Here is a 16103-nt window from a genome sequence, read left to right as displayed (position 1 = left end):
AAACATTCCATCTTCAAATCCATGGGGAGAATCTCGAAGAAGGTTAACGGAAAGTACATAAGTGTTCCAGAATTGAACACCAACAGTGTGGGGGAAGTGAATGCAAATTGCACTATTTCATAGTCAAGATCAGTTTTGTGTTAATCAGGGTTCTCCAGAGAAACAGAACCAATGGATTGGATGATGCCCACACACACTGTCACAGATGCACCCAGAAATAATGTGCAATCTGCACAGCCCTGGCCAGTCAATAGACATATAAAATTAACTATCACAAGTCCACCCCTTGTCAACTCAGCACCCATACACATCTCCTTAAACCATGCTTAATCTTCAAATGAAGACAATATTAAGGTCATAAGTTCACCTAACATGATACAACTATCCTGCATACAACCAAAAATTTACTATCCCCTTCCTCCAAAGAGGAGGTAAATTTCTTGACTGATGTTTACTGTTCTCCTTGATATCCCCTAACTTAAATACTATGATGTCAAGTTAGCAATACTTAAATGCTACGATATAAAGTCAATACCCTTAATGTTACATGATATGAGAATAGAGAGGAAAGGAAACAACCATAAAATATATATATATATATAACATATATATATTTTATATATATTACATATATATTATATATATATACACGCATATACACATACCACACACAAATGTATTCATGGCAAAATAAGGAGGAAATATTCATGATAATTACAGTTCTCATTTCTGTAACTGGTCACATCGTCATAGTTTGTATTTATAACTACCTTCTTCTACCACCCGTCTTGTATTCCCTTTGCCTTCACCAGGCACCATGATCATGGTTAGCTGATCATGGTTCTTTACCTGGTGGGGTGACCCAAACCTTCATTCCTGAAGAGTCTGGGCCATTGGACTGGGTTGTTGTAGTTTGGGCCATGGTCTTGCCTGGACTTGATTGTTGTAGTTTTCCATTGACCTTAATCACAGGGCATTGTAATGCTAAGAGACACCCTAAGGCATCTCGTGTGTTCCAGACATACCCTTCTGTACCTCCACTGTGGAGTAGTAATCCAATTTCCCCGTGGTGGTCAGAATCAATCAGCAGAGCCATCATGTTAACTCCTTTCTTTGCCTTTGTATCTCTTCCTTGCCTTTGAATTCTCTTGCTTTTGTATCCCTTCTTTAAATCCCTTACTCTACATTAAACCAAGTCATGTTACTTTGCTTGTTGATTCAGAGGCACCAGGTGCCCAGAGTGGCGAGGTGGTAGTCTTAACTCCAGTTCAAAGGAATCATTATTGCGTCTCCTGGTGAAAGCATTCCTCCCTCTGGGACCAGGACCTCTAGGCCAGCAGAGCGTAGTGCTGCGTGAATAGGAAGCAAAGATTTTGCTGGTGGATTACTAGCAGTAAGAGTGAGTGGTGCCACTCCCATTTCCACCCCCTTGACTCTTGGACCCCTGAATCCTGGCTATCAGAGAAATAGTATCATATACTGGACACTGATTCAGAGCAAATACTGCCTTCTGGAGGACATTTCCCCGGGTCTGCAAGATATTGCCACCTAGCTGAACTTCAACTGAGTCTTCAAAAGGCCATTCCACCGTTCTATTAAGCCAGCTGCTTCAGGATGGTAGGGAACATGGTAAGACGGTGAATCTTGAGAGCATGGGCCCACTGCTACACTTTATTTGCAGTGAAGTGAGTTCCTTGATCAGAAGCAATGCTGCGTGAAATACCATTATGGTGGATAAGGCATTCTGTAATTCCAAGGATGGGAGTTTTGTCAGAAGCATTGCGTGCAGTGAAAGCAAATCTATATCCAGAGTAAGAGTCTACTCTAATAAGAACAAAACATTGCCCCTTCCATGATGAAAGCAATCTAATGTAATTAACCTGTCACCAGGAGGCTGGCTGTTCAGCCTGGGACTGGCGCCATATCTGGGGATCAGTGTTGGTCTCTCTGCTGCTGGGGGATTGGGCACTCAGTGGTGACAGTAGCCAGGTCAACCTCGGCAAGTGAGAGTCCATGTTGCCGAGCCCTTGCACAACCTCCATCTCTGCCACCATGGCCACTTTGTTCGTGAGCCCACTGGATGATGACAAAAATGTCTGCGGAAAGAGGCTGACTGATAGTCACAAAACAGGTCATCCTACCACTTGATTTTTAGAGTCCTCCTCTGCTGAGCTTACCCTTGATGAGCATTCACAAGGGACACAAATATTTTCATGTCGTTTGCTCATTCAGAAAGGTCTATCCATATACCTCTTCCCCAAATTTCTTTCTCACCAAGATCTTAATCATGTTTCTTGCAAGTCCCTGATTATCCAGCCAAACCATTGGCCACAGTCCATGAATTGATACATGATCACATGTTAGGCCATTTTTCTTTCCCAGTAAAGTGAACAACCTGGTGCACTGCTCAAAGTTCTGTCCACTGGGAGGTTTTCCTTTCACCACTGTCCTTCAGGATGTCCCAGAGAGGGGCTGTCATGCTACAGCTGTCTACTTTCAGATGATACATGCGTATTGTGCAGAACCATTTGTAAACCAGGCCTGTCTTCTCTTCCTCTATCAACTGATCTTAGGGAACTCCCTATGAAGCTATAAGTGTAGGCTGGGTGAGAGAAGGCAGTGTAGCAGAATGGGCATGGGCATTTGGGCCCCTTTTATTCATGTAACTTACTTGTGCCTTCAGGGCCTGCTTGGGACCAATTACGGACATATCACTTCCGTTTGATGATGGAGTGTTGCTGTAATGCCCAACTTTATGGTTTAGAGTGTCAGATAATACCTGGTTCGTGATGGACAGCTCAGGTCACATAGTAACTTTATGGCCCACAGTAAAGCATTCATTCTCTACTAAGGTTCCATAGCAGGCCAAAAGCTGTTTCTCAAAAGGGTATCGATTATCTGTGGATGATGGCAGGGCCTTGCTCCAAAATCTTAAAAGCCTCCATGATAATTCACCTCTGGGGCCTGCCAAAGGCTCCAAACAGCATCCCTGCCTGCCACTGACACTTCAAACACCATTGGATCTGCTGGATCATATGGCCCTAGAGACAGAGAAGCTTGCAAAGCAGCCTGAATCTGTTGCAGAGCCTTCTCTTGTTCCGGACACCACTCAAAGCCAGCAGTTTTTCAGGTCACTTGATAAATGGGCTGGAATAGCACACCCAAATCAGGAATATGTTGCCTTCAAAATCCAAAGAGGCCCAGGCGGCAGTGTGCCTCATTTTGGGTTGTAGGAGGGGCCAGATGCAGCAGCTTATCCTTCACCTTAGAAGGGATCTCTCTGCATGCCCCACACCAATGGATCCCCAGAAATTTCGCTGAGGTAGAAGGCCTGTCAGATTTATTTCCCACCCTCTGACACACAAATGTCTTACCAATAAGTCTAGGGCAGTTGCTCCTTTTTGCTCACTAGGTCCAATCTGCATAATGCCATCAATGTGATGGACCAGTGTGATATCTTGTGAAAGGGAAATATCAGCTGGAAGCAAACTGCTTTTGACACACCTTATGGACAAGGAAGGAGAAAAAGGCATTTGCCAGATCAATAACTGCATACTAGGTGTCAAGGAATATGTTAATTTGCTCAAGCAATGAGACCACTTCTGGTACAGCAGCTGCAATTGGAGTCACCACCACGTAGCTAAACTTTTGACAATCCGCTGTCATTCTCCAAAATCCAACTGTCTTCCGCACAGGCCAAATGGAAGAGTTGAATGGAAATGTGGTAGGAATCAATACCCTCGCATCCTTCAAATCCTTGATGGTGGCACTGATCTGTGCTATCATCCAGGAATTTGGTATTGCTTTAATTTACTATTTTGCTAAATAGGAGCAGTACTAATGACTTCCACTGGGCCTTTCTCACCTTAATAGCTCTTCCTCTGTAGTTCAGGGAACCAGTGTGGGGATTCTATCAGTTACTCAGTATGTCTATTCCAATTACGCACCCTGGAACTGGAGAAATAACCAAAGAATGGGTTGAGGGACCCACTGGACCACTCTAAGATGGACCTGAGCTAAAACTCCATTGATCGTCTGACCTCCATAAGCTCCTACTCTGACTGGTAGGCCTTTCCACCTCCGTCGGAAGGGGTTAACTCTACATTGCCTAAGAAAACTTTAATGGCCTCCCTTGAGGTAGTTGCCATGCAAGACAATGCTGATTCTCCTTAGGACTCACCACTATGGGTGAAGGGGTCATTACCACTGGAGGTAGGAATACCACTGCCACCAGGGGCGTGGAGACCAATTCTGCTCAGAGTGGGGAGATTTCTTCCACTGGTAAATAAGACATCAGAATTTAGTGGCTTCATGTCCCCAGCTTCATTAGAGTCTTCACAAAGATCCCCATTCCATCTTATGATCCCATTCTTTTCCAGTAAATGCCCTCACCTTAACAGTGGACAACCTGTGAAGCTGGGAGTTCAACTTGCATTGTAATTCAGCAAGCCTCAGGATGAGGTTCTGCATTTGATTTTCAGCAATTTCAGCCCTGGAGCTACAGGAGATAAGGGTCCTTCAGGGCACACATAAAAGCTGTTAGGTCATTTATGCAGCGCCTGAGCTGGGAATTTGAATCCCTGAGCTCATCCTTTTCTTTTGCCACTTTGTCAGCAATGTTAGGAACAACCAGCCAATGTCATTATAGTCATTAATTTTCCAAAAATGTTTGAAAGTATCATATAAAGCATCACCTAGCTCCTTGCTTCTTATAAGTGATTGATTAGGAGTATCCAATGCAGATATTCTGCATATCTCTAGAAACAGTTCCCACTGTGGGCCATCAGTGTTCCCTTGCTACTGGAAATAGCCATTAGCATCTTTAAATCTAATTAGATTAAAGAAACAATTCCACACTCTTGGTACCAAAATTTGTATTAGTCAATGTTCTCCAGAGAAACAGAAGCTGTAGGAGATATATAGAGATAGAACGATATATATATCGTGAGAAATTGGCTCTTTCAATTATGGAGGCTGAGAAGTCCTGTGATCTGCCGTCTGTAAGCTGTAGACTCCAGAAAGCTGATGGTGTACTTCAGTCCAATCCAAATATCTCCAGAACCGGGGAAGCCTGTGGTGCAAACCCCAATCTGAGGGCCAGAGAAGGTGAGATGAGTTGAGGTGAGATGTCCCAGCTCAAGTACTGAGGCAGGAAAAAGGGACAGAAAGGGATGAATTTCTCCGTCCTCCTCCTTTCGTTCTATTTAGGCCTTCAGTGGATCGAATGTTGCCCATCCACATTCAGAAGGGCAACCCACTTTACTGAGTGCACTGATTCAAATGCTAACATCATCTGGATATACCCTCACAGACACACCCAGACATAATGCTTAATCTGGGACCCTGTGGCCAGTCAAGTTGACACAAAATTAACCATCACAAATTTATATATAATTCTTAGCTTTATATTTTCAACTGTATATAGAAATCAACCTCCAATCCAGAATATTTAATATCCTTCTGAAATGCATTCAAATATGAGATTATTGACCAATTAGGAAAGAGTTATCACATTAATCATTAATTTCTAAGAGCTTATAAAAACTCTTACTTGGATCAAAAGCAAGAATATTGACCTTCTTATAAAAATCAATTAATTTAAGTAAAAGTTTTCGTCCCAAGGAAGTCTCAAGTATTTAGCAAAGAGAAAGAGAAATAATGGTACTGAGCTCCTACTACATCGTAGGCTCTTTAAGTGAATTTTCTTGTTTAGCTGATGAAGAAATGGATCTTCAGAGAGGTTCCACAATTTGCCGGTGTCACAGAGCTTGTGGCTGAGTTGGACTTCAAGCCTAGCACTACTCCCAAGCCTGTGTTCTTTACATAATATAAACCTGCTACCCAATGAAACAATTCTTTCCACTTGGGGAATGTTACTGTCCCTACATATGTGAACAGCTCACGCCCCTGAGTACAAATATTACATTCTACTTTTTTTTTCACTTGACTTTATGGCATAAACATTTTTCCATGTATGTGTATAGGCTTTAAAATGCTAAATGTTAACATCTTTCTATTGTATTTTCTTCCTAGCAAAATTTCTTTAAGCGTTTCCCTAATATTGGGCATCTCAATTGTTTCCAAGCTCTTTTTATTGTAGATAAGGCGGAAGTAAGATAACAATTCCCTTAGATTTTTGTTTCTATTGAGCTATTTCTTTAATATACAGTTTTAGCTGTGAAATTCATGGGAGTAAAGGATATGAACATCTATGTAGCTCTTAGGATGCACTGCCCCTTTTTTCTCAAAAAGATGCACTAATTTAAAATGAAATATTGCTATTTTTAAAAGGAGACGTCAACACTCACTTTCTACAACAGAGAGGACATCAAGCCTCAGGGATTCATCACTCAAAGTGTTGTTGTGAGTTGCCCTTGAAAAAGATAGTGACAGCCCTCCTACCCTGCCCTAAATTATTCACATCTCAGAGGACTTAAATGGTCATTAATTTTTAACGTTATCTCTTCTCAGTAAAGAGTGTATGTAATGAATTTTCCTTAGATATTCTTGTAGGTTTGAAGTCCTAGACATTCTGGGAAGATTTCGGGACATCACTAGTGAGCCCAGAAAATGTCAGCCAGTTGCTAAGTTCTTGGAGGAGAGAGTATGTGCCAGAAATAAGGGTAATTATTAAATTACCTCCATTGTCAATTCTTACCATAATAACAACTAATGTCTCTACAACGTTTTCCAGTGTGGACAGTATTTTGCCATATGTTTGATCTTTGGGGGAGAATAGATTACACTAGGCTGGGGTTTGTGAGATACAGAGAACTCTGTGCCAGGAATAATGGTGATGCCTCTGTCCTTATTGAAGTTCAATTTCATTAATTAAAAAGACATCACCACATTAAAAGTTAACTATATACCAAAGAGGGCAATATTAAATATCTAAAAAGCAAAATATATAATGTGTCAGAATATAAAAGAAGGAAAGTTTAATTATTCTGGACTTGAGTGATCAAGGCAGCTAATATTACTGAAGTATGGAAACTCCTATTCAGAAGAGTCATGTGTGATGTGTCCCAGGAAGTTAAGCCTTCCTTACATTCTGGTCAGTCTCCTGCCTTCCCTTCATCACCTCAGTGCACCTGATGCAGGCCTTTGGGATCATCCCGAGGGGTTCCCTTTAGGAAGGTCAGCCAAGTTCTGGGATCTCACTTCCTTAACCATCTCTGGAAGTAGAACCTTTTAGCAACTCGAGAGCGGAGAGTTGTGCCCATTAATCAATCCTCTACTACTCTGTAGCAAAAGATTTCTCCTGCATCAAAACCATCCATGTTTAAAAACTTTGCTCAAGTCTGGGTGTAGAAAACAGAAGCTAAAAGAATGGATGGTGAAAGTTGCTGTTGATCCAGGCGGACAACTAAGTGCATCCACTCAGTCAACAAACACGTATTTACAAGATATGTGGCACTGGGTGCTTACACACATTATTGAGATGTGAAGAAAAAAGTAGCATTTGACTCTGAATATAGAAGAGAACAGATTCATATAATTTATCCACAGTAAGCACAAAGAAAATCATTTATTCCAACCCCCTTTTCATGAATATCAAGTAACTAAGACCACTAAAAGGCACTTACTCCAGGTCAATAGGTGGTTAATGTCAAAGCCAGATCTTAGAATCCAGATCATCTTATTCTTTACTAATCCACCTTACCCAAGGGTTCCATGAAAACGCTTTCATCACCTTTGCCTTATTGAAATTTTCCATCCTCTTCTCTGAAAGAATCTGTGAAAAATGTCTCTGAATGCACAAGTAGTTTTCGTTATCTTTCTTCTTCTTATTGTATTTCAGTATGGGAAGTTCTTTACCATCTAGTACTTATTCTTCAATGAAATGAGCTTGAGTAGTTGTGTAAACAGCTAGAATACTTCATAAACTATTACAATGGTTCAGATGATGATAAAACTATTAAGGCTGTGTTGTTCAATAAGATAGCCACTGGCCACAAGTGGCTAATTGATTTAAATTTAAATTACATAAATTAATTATTCAGTTCCACAGTCACACTAGACACATTTTACATGTTCAACAGCCACATTACAGTGGCCACTATAGTGAACAACAGAGATATGGAATATTTCCATCATTGCAAAAATTTCTGTTGCAAAGTACTACATGAATGCAATGAACCCACTTCCACTTGGCAATGGATTAACTTTCAAAATGCATCTTTTTCAACACGTTCTGCCTTGAGTAACAAGATATTTACATAAGGATATGCTGGAAAACAAATTTTAGTGAGAAGCATTACAAAAAGGATCCAATCTTCTTGTCTTTTCCTGCTTCCCTACTTGCAAAACTAAATGCCTAAGTGGCATTCTTTGAATGCCTCAGATGCTCAAAACCTTTCTCGCTATATAACCAGAGTTTGAAAGCTTTCCCATAAGTCCTGTGAAGTGGTTTATGTAGAAATGGCATTGATATTCACTGTAGTACGTATTCCCTTGCATATATATTAAATATAAAACAAATAAACACTATGTGTGAAAGAAAACACAAATGATTATTTAGGAAGGAAACTTTTTTCCAAATGAGTATTTAAATGAAAAACCACAGCAGAAAATACTTTTGACTACAAATATTAAATTGGGCACATCCTTTTTCCAAAATTAGAGAATTTTGGAAGAAATCATGGAGGCATAAAAATGTTTTTACATGATAACATTTATAGTAGTGAAAAATTTAGAAGATCTGAATGGTCATCGATGCAATATTAACAAAATAAGACAATCACTTCCATACAAAGTGATATTATATAGACATAAAAGAGGATGATTAGAATAACTGAAAATATAGTTTTATCCCAAGCAGGAACAGTATAACTTCATATAAGAGGAATAAAAAGTGTGCATATACCAAAAAAACCACTAGGAAAGATAAAGACTGAAGTATTAATGTTGGTTATTCTGGTCAATAGTATTTTTGGTGTTTGCTATTTTGTCTCTCTCTGTCTCTCTCCCTGTCTCTGTCTCTGTATCTCTCTCTCATTCTCTCTCCTCACCTGTCTTTGCTGATTGGTTTTTCGATATTGAATATGTACATCCATTATAACAGGAAGTATATAATATACTTTTTAAATAAAAAATAAAAAAAATGTTCTTACCTGGATATCATCGTAGTACAGAGCTCAAATAACAAATGCATGAATGGATGAGCAAATGAATAAACACAGAAATAAATATAGTTAACCTTCCCAACACGCTTAAAATATAATGATCTTATTCTTATAGTTAGGGGACCCCTCTAAGTAAATGAAATAGAGTTTGCTTTTCTGCTTATTATAACAAACAAATCTATAAGTAATCAAGCTTTCACTTAGTTACTAACCTTAATTAATAGTGTAAAAGGGCCAATGAAAAGAACAAAGGGGAGTTTAGAAATAAAAAATGGAACCGAGGATATATAGATTTATACTGTAGCAAGGTGTCCTGATGGTTATAGGACTATTCCCAAAGTTTGAGTTTTAATTGCATTTTTTTTAAAAACCTTGAAGGGTGAAACTTCAATGAATCCATAATGCTAAAGAAAGCAGTCAACATTTCTGTTAGTCTGGTCACCAGCTTTTTGTATCTCCATTTTTTTCAAATATTATCTGTGCAAATGCAGGCAATAAGTGAATTTTCTAAAGGACACCTTTAAAAGAAACTGAAAAACTGTAAATTTTTCTCTCCTTTTACTTTGAACCATAATGAGATGAGGTGCATATGATTACTACAAACCGGGGAGGGAAGAAAGAAGACTAGATGAAGGGGGAGGTGGAGGGAGGCAAAGTTCTAAGCCGTTTCAGTGGAGTAAAGATCAATTTCATTTTCATATCATTTTTAATGGTTGTTCAGACTCCTATAATGCACCCACACAAAAGGCTTCAGTTAATGTGTGTGTATTTTGAGCAGTTCCCCTCTTCGACCCTCCAGTTTAATTTCCGTCCTTCAAATGAGATGAATGGAGCGTGAAGCAGGTCGTATCTCAATGCTGACACATGGGTTGCAGATAGAAGTCACAGCCTGGAGAAGCAGCCAGTTTGGAGATTAAATCAAAGCGGCTCTGAATAGATGGGAGGTCAGCCAGGGCCAGCTTTGACATTCGATAGGACCTTATGATCAATCAGACCTTTCTTCACTCTTCCAGGCCTCCTTATGACAGTGGCCCTAAAAAACAGATGGGATATGTTACAAAGTGCAAGAGAAGCACTAGATTGTGAAAGGAGATAGGTGTCAATATTATCAAAGGGACAACTGTTATTTGAAGCAACCAGCAAATCAGAAGGCACTGCAATTGCTATGTTAAAGTTTGCCTTTCATGATGTGAAACCTGAGCCTGGAGAATGGTGGGGTGATTTTTAAACTGCTTTGTAAAATTTCTTACCTCCTACGCATTAAACTATAAACTCTGAACGTTCCTGATATCATCAGATCAAGTTCTAGCCAATCTTCACTCTGTGAATCAGCTGTTTCCAGCAAAGTCGAGCTCAGTTTGCACGGTTTGTTTGTTTCTTTGTTTGTCTTTGGGGAGAGTACACACATACACACATAAAACCAAGACATGATAACCTTTAGAAGAAAGGAATCAAAGGGCATTAATGTGGGGCACTCACTGGGCAGGGACCTGAGTGTGGCTTCAGGAAATCCCAGTCACGTTGCCAAGAGGGTCATGAAAAATGAATGGCCCCAGAGCACCACTGTGACAGACTGTTTTAGTGTGTGGTAATGGGCCATCTCTAGGATGAAAGGGTATGTATTTATAACTGTGCGGGCTACCGGGTATCACATCATTCATTATGCCTGCCTGATTTAAAGGAGCTGCCTTTTACCAGGGTGACATGGGAGCAAATTATTTCCAGGAATATCCCAGCTCCCTTCTCCCCTCCACCTACCTTTCCATCTTGCCCACTCTCACACCTGCCATACAAACATGCTCTCATATTCACACAGCACATTCTCTGAATTTTTCCTGTCATAGAGCATTTTGTACTCAGAGCTAACCTCTCCAAAACTTCTCACCCCAGTTTATATTGGGATGAGAAAGCTGGAATGTGCGAGCATGGCCCAATCTGAATAAATAAGAAGGAATAGCACAGATTCACTCTGCCACCTCTCCCCTATGAAATGTTTGATGCGAGCCCAGGTCATTTGGCCTTATTCACAGCTATTGGGTTAATTTGCAGAGTTTCTAAAGTCAGATTTTTTTGTTTGATGTGGACTCCATCTTCACAGAGAAGATAGCATTTGAGTCACATTTTATTCCTTGATTGCAGGGGTCTGTCATCAGTCAAATGTGAAAAGTTACTCAACCTCTCTGGAGAGTTTCTGATTAGAAATTAACCAGTTGCACAGGAGTTTCTCTAAGTTCCTTTCCAACATTAACACTTTGTTGTCTTGAAATTCTAATGAGATAGAATTTCACAACACAATAAGAAATTTCAACCAGCAGATCAGATATTCTGGCCAAAATAATTAACCTCGAGGAACTTGTTGATGTAACTAACTCAGATAATAGCAATGTGCAAAATCCCATTTTGAAGAAAAAGAGTATTTAAATCTATCAGAAGAATTATCATAGGGTAAGTTATTTATAATATATGATTTAGTTCCCTTAAGGTGTTAAGTAAAAAAAATGTAAATTTTTTATTTCATGCTAGTCCTTGAGGAAAAGATACATATAACATACTTGAATTTTAACCAAGTTAATTCAGCTGCTACCTTAATATAGCTGCAACACACCAGTGGTTAAAATAAGGTTTCTACAACAGGGTTTTTATGGTCTGTGTCACAAGCTTTTTTGAAAAGACGGTACAGTTATTCTGATGAAACTTTCCAGAGAGGATCATAACATGACTGAGAGACCTTTGGATTATGAAATGCATGTGTGTGTATGTGTACATTTAATCAATGCAAATTGCACCCTGATTCTGGCCCCCAAGAGCTCCGACATTTGTGAGAATTTAGAGATTATTTACAGAGAGCATTTTTTCTGAATAATTTTATCATTGAAATGTGACACAAATCTTCCAAAATGCTAATTCTCTCTAGCAAGCTAATCCTTCAAGAGGTTTTTATGTCTCAGAGAAAGCTGTGTGTAATCAAAAGACTCTACAAAATACTTGTTGGTTTGAGTCACTCTCTATAATTCCATTTAACTATTGCCAACTCCAGGAAGAGCCACAATTTCCCTGTAGCTTGCGCACATCAGATAAAGAATTCAGAACGAATTGGCAGTTGGCAGTTGAGTCGCCGAAAGAGGAAGGAAAAAAGCTTTGCTGGTGTTTCCCAATTAATTTTCCTTTCAAGTGAAAGTTTGAAAAGAAAAAATAAGAAAACTGGAAGTGACCTAAAAACTCTGGTGTGATAAGATAAACTTTGGCCTGGCCATCACCCTCTAACTGAGTGCGTACATAGTCTGAGTATGAGAAAGTTGACCAAAAAAAATAGAGTGTATTTTCCAACACTTGTTTTTAAAAATTATGCTGAAACTTAGAAGTGAGAGATATAAGGAATTCAATTTTGGAGAAATTAAGTCTGTAGGAAAATTAGTAAGAGGAAAAAACAAATAAAAGTTAATGTTTAAGAATCTTGACCAAAATTCCATTTTTAAAAATCGTACTAGTGCCTTAGTACTAATGCTTTTAAATGCCTTAAAAAGATCTGCTTTCTCAAATAGAACAAACACACTTGTTAATATCAATGAGTCTATTGTATTTTATATTTCAAGTGTTTTCTAAAAATAATGAACAAATGGAGGCTGACCCAGTGGTGTAGTGGTTGAGTTCACGCACTCTGCTTTGAGGGCCCCGGGGTTGACAGATTCAGATCCTGGGTGCAGACCTACATACTGCTCATCAAGCTATGCTGTGGCAGCATCCCACATACAAAATGGAGGAAGATTGGCACAGATGTTGACTCAGCAACACTCTTCCGCAAGCAGAAAGAGGAGGATTGGCAATGGATGTTAGTTCAGGGTCAATCTTCCTCACATAAAAACCCACAAATGAGTCAATGGCATTTGTCAGAATGACCCTATATGCATAAGTCCTCTAGTAAATTCTCTGATGCATGAAGTTTACCATCCATGCAAGCTCCCTTTCCCCTCAATGAGAAACCAAAGTGGCAGTCTTGGTTACAGGCATAGGCTGGGAATTTTTGTTCTATTCAACCAAATGTCTCTGTAAACTTTGAGATTGATCCCTCAGGATCAGGTACTCCTGCTCTTGAAAATCAATAGAACCCGACAGTTCAAACCTCTCCCACATTCTGAACAACGTTTAAGACCAGCCAAAGTTTTCTTAGGGGCAGACACTGTAACGTGGTGACAGCATTTATTTCAGCTTTGGCATTCTCCCCTCTCTTCACAAACATCATGGGCTCAGATTTGGCAAAGGGACCTCTCTGGATTCAAAACGCCTCTCAAGTTGCACCCATGAAGACATGGAAAGGGCTTGCTCTGGTTCTGTTTCCTAAGTATTGGGCCACGAAGGGAACCTACTGGTTACAGTTTATTAGCTTGTTCATGCAAAGAGGCACAGATCTTCTCCACCCACAGTGATTGAGAGCTTAGGCCTTGGAGACAGACAGCCCTGGGCTCAAATTTCAGATCCACCTCTTACCAATGTGTGATATTGAGCAAGTCTCTTTAAAGTAGGGATAATAGTGATACATACTTAAAAGGGTTGGCAGGAAAATTATCTAAAATTATCACATAAAAAGCAATTTTCACAATTCCTAGTACAGATGAAGCATATCACAAAGGCTATATATTGTTATATATTAATCCAACCATCTTTTCTTTGAGCATTCTAACCTGGGAGAATTTCAGGGACACAAGCGAAAATCATGCCCTAATGTCCTTTTATAATAATTAATTAATCAAAAGATCTAGTAAGACAGTGGAAAGATAGGACCAAACTTGGGGTTGGCAGTCTTCAGTTGGTGATGAAAGGACTCATTTACAATGTCATCCAGTATAGTCTATACTCTAGAATATAAACGTAGTTTTTATCCATTTCTGCATAACAAATTATCTTGACATTTAGGAGCTGAAAATTACCAAACTTTGTAATCCAACAGTTTTGTAGGTCAGGAATCCAGGGGCAGCTATCTGGCTAATTTTAGCTCGGGTTGTCTTATGAGCTACCATCAAGGTTCTGGCTGGGGCTGTGGTCATCTCAATGATTGACTGGGGAGGATCTGCATCCAAGCTTAGTCACACGGCTGTTGGCAGGCCTCAGAAGGTCCACGTTCAAGTTCACCCCCATGGAACTCACCACAGGGCTGTCTCACGACATGGCAGCTGGCTTCTCCCAGAGTGGGCCATTCAAAGAGAGTGAGAGCACCTCCCAGATGGAAACAACAGTCTTTTATAATCTCATCTCTGAATGGACATCCTATCACTTCTGCTGTATTCTGCTTGTTAGAATGAGTCAATAAGCTCAGACCGCACCTTACAGGAAGAGATTATACAAAAGTGTGAATACTGGGAGGCAAGGATCACTGGGGGGCCACCTTGGAGACTACCTGTAATCCATCTTCTGGCCCCCAATGATTCACATTCCTCTCAAATGCAAAATATACTTGTTGCCCCCAAAGACCTCAAAATTCTCGTCATACTACAATATCAGCTCAAAGCCCAGAATCTCATCATCTAAATCACGTTCAAGGATGGAAGAGGTTCCTCATGTGTAATTCCTCAAGCACAACTCCTCAAAACAGTTCCTTGTAAACCTGTGAAATGAAACAGACAAATTATCTCCCCCCCCTCCCCCACACACATCCAACATACAATGGCAGGACAGGCATAGAATACTCATTATAGATAGCTATGTTCAAGGTTGGGGGTGGGAGACACAGGGGGATTACTGGTCCACCACAACTCTGAAATTCAGTTAGGTAAATGTTGGAAGGGCCTTACTTAGGCCTCATATCAGAAATAATTCTTCATGTCTCCCAACTCTGCCCTCTGGGCTCCTGGCTCCTCTCTGAGTTATCTTTCCATTTTCACAAAAGGTAGCAAGTGTTAAAATTCTGGACATTCGAAGGCCAATCTCTGCTTATTCTATACTGTCTCAATCCCCCTCAGTCCTAGTTGGTGATGTTTCTGCATGTATCTCTTTTGAGAACTTTGTGAGTCCCATATGAAACTTCCTGGGGTCAAACCCAATACACAAAAGCCACACCCACAATCTTCTTCTGGATAAACTGCTGTCTACCTTGGGCTTCTGCTGAGATGACTGAGGGACAATGCCTTGAAACTTCCTACAAGCTCTATTATTTGACTGAGAGACCCTCTGTGGCAGATGTGCTCTTAATCTCTTTCAAGGGCCTTTAGTCTGACTGAAGGTTCTCTGAGGCACCACCTTAGATCTTTTTGAGATCTTAATAAAAAAATTCTATGGCCACACCCTGGACTTTATCTTTCTTCACATAATGTTTTCCTGGCATTGCTCTGGATTTGATCTTTGCACAGAGCCTTTTTTTTTTTTTTTTTTTAGCATCCTGGACCATCTGAAGAGTCTGAGAGCTTTCAAAACATCATATTCTGATTTATTTTTGTTTAACAGTCCTTCCCTGAGTTTCACTCTCATCTTACATTTTACTTCAAGCAGCAAGAAGAAACCAGGTGGAACCTAAACACTTTGCTTGGAAATCTCCTTAGCTAGATCTCCAGTTCATTAGGCACATTTTCTACTTTTCACATTATTGCAGGCAAGAGTGCTGTTAAATTTCTTCCCTTTACTCCAGTTTCCAATAAGACTTTTCTCCCATTCCTTTAAGCCCTCACTGCCAGGCACCACACAATTAGAAATTCTATGAACATTATGAGAATTACATTCAAGGCACTTAAAGCTTTCACTAAGACTTCCTCAATATTCTTACAGCATTTCCAACTTCTACACATGGCCTGGTTTGAAAATCACTCTCACATTTTAGCTTTTGTTATGGCAGCACCCCATTTCTAGGTACCAGCATTTGGATCAGTCAGGGATTAGAGTTCATTCAACATTCAGACATTAGGATAGATAGATAGATGATAGATAGGTAGGTAGGTAGGTAGAAAGATAGATTTTTTAAGAAAATAGAACTTGACCCTATACAATTCTGGG

General features: G+C 39.9%; 1 long non-coding RNA gene and 1 pseudogene across 7 annotated transcripts in view; both read right to left on the bottom strand.

Moving 5' to 3' along the window:
- Positions 1-723: 723 nt before the first annotated feature.
- Positions 724-4313, bottom strand: LOC100630338 (uncharacterized; annotated as a pseudogene).
- A 544-nt stretch (positions 4314-4857) lies between these two features.
- The window catches only part of LOC106781978 (uncharacterized), a 193752-nt gene continuing 182506 nt past the window's right edge, over positions 4858-16103 (bottom strand). For 2 of the 7 annotated variants that reach the window (XR_011428765.1, XR_011428759.1), the window contains one exon: positions 4858-14724. This is a non-coding gene — a long non-coding RNA (uncharacterized lncRNA). The remainder of the gene's footprint in view (positions 14725-16103) is intronic. The other 5 variants (XR_011428760.1, XR_011428761.1, XR_011428762.1 and 2 more) reach the window with 4 other exon arrangements.

This window comes from Equus caballus, chromosome 19 (assembly GCF_041296265.1).
Source record: "Equus caballus isolate H_3958 breed thoroughbred chromosome 19, TB-T2T, whole genome shotgun sequence".
Lineage (NCBI taxonomy): Eukaryota > Metazoa > Chordata > Mammalia > Perissodactyla > Equidae > Equus > Equus caballus.
This window is presented reverse-complemented; position numbering and strand designations above follow the sequence as displayed.